This window comes from Brassica oleracea, chromosome C7 (assembly GCF_000695525.1).
Source record: "Brassica oleracea var. oleracea cultivar TO1000 chromosome C7, BOL, whole genome shotgun sequence".
In the NCBI taxonomy this organism is placed as follows: domain Eukaryota; kingdom Viridiplantae; phylum Streptophyta; class Magnoliopsida; order Brassicales; family Brassicaceae; genus Brassica; species Brassica oleracea.
The window spans coordinates 10189657-10191116 of NC_027754.1; the positions used below are offsets into that span (position 1 = coordinate 10189657).

The following is a 1460-nucleotide window of genomic DNA, read 5'->3' on the forward strand; positions in this document are numbered from 1 at the left end:
GTGAATCCGTACTGAGAAAAGGAACATCATCAAAATGGAAAAAAAAGAAGATGGAGCTCTGCTTGAAGAACACTAGTTTTTTACTTTATATTAGACTCGTTGTCGTGTAACTACATAAAGTAAAATATGAAAATATGTATGAGAAAAAAAAAAGAAAGAAAATATGTATTAGAGGTCACATAACTTGTATAACAACAACTGTGCTTTAATGGTAGTTGGTTTGTCTCTCAAAAACCCAAAAAGGTCAAAGATTCGAAGAATGGAAATGAAACAGTGTGTTATATATCAGTCTATAATCTTCTTAGTCACAAGTTGTGAGTTTTTGGTTACATGCACGACATGGATTATAATCCTTCCAATCATCGACAGCTCTAGCTTTCATCACAGCTTCTTCGTCTTCGGCATTATCTTCTTTGTCTTCTTCCTCTCTTCTCAAAGGGTTATCATTGCACCATGACGTGCTTCCTTTCTTCTCAAAGTTGAATCACCTTTTTTGTAATCTCAGGAAGGGTATAAGTTTAGCAATGAGTATGATTTTGTGTTTGCTTGGGATGGAAATCTGAGCTATCATCCTCTCTCTCTGTGTGTAGAAAGAGCTCCATCAACGATGATGCACTAAGAGGATGGTTCTTCTGTTCGTGAACCTGGATACTTGAGCACTCCCTTGTAACACATCTTGTGCAAATGTGGCAAAAGTGATTGGTTGTGCCGGTCTAGAGTATTGCCTCTTAGCAGTATCTGTATGCCACAGATTTCAGCTTTCTATGTGCGAACATCAAGAGCACCCTGAAAAAAATTTAGCTTCCCTATTCAAATTATGGGATCTAAGAGGTTGATTGTTTGTGGTTTTTGTTTTAGTTTTTGGTTTTTACTTTTCTAGAAACCATTTTTCATCCAATCAAGTTTTTGGTTTTAGTTTTTGTTTTTATAAAAACCATTTGAGTTGCCAATCAAGATTTTCAATAAATAGATTCCCTAAAATTTAGGGAAACTAGTTTTTGAAAAATTTAACCAATTTATGAAGAAAAACCAAAAACCAACTTTTGTGAGCTTTTATGAAGAAAAACGAATTTTGATTTTTTTTGTAGAAACTACTACATTATTATTAATTAATAATTAATAAATAATATTTTCATAAAAATTAAAATTATCATAAAATATTTTGTATATTAGATATCATTTAAACAATAATGTGAAATATTTTAATTTGTGTTTCATATCTGTAAATAAATGTATATATTTTATAAATAATATTATTTAATTTTAAAACTTAGTTATTAGTTTCTATAAATAAAACAATTGAATAATTTTAATAATTATTAGTCACATTAAAAATAACAAAAAATGATAAAATCATAATATGTTTTATTAATAAAATATATTGTATAATCCTGAATTATAAAAATTGCCATTCAACTTTAAGAAAATATAAATAATTTATATAAGAAAATTTATAATTA

The 1460-nt window shown here is 28.4% G+C and overlaps 1 protein-coding gene across 2 annotated transcripts in view; it reads right to left on the bottom strand.

Annotated features, from left to right (window-relative positions):
* Positions 1–249: 249 nt before the first annotated feature.
* Positions 250–1460, bottom strand: part of LOC106301326 — a 7241-nt gene continuing 6030 nt past the window's right edge. For both annotated transcript variants that reach the window (XR_001262193.1, XR_001262191.1), the window contains exon 9: positions 250–786. The gene's annotated coding sequence lies outside the window, so the exon portion shown is untranslated. The remainder of the gene's footprint in view (positions 787–1460) is intronic.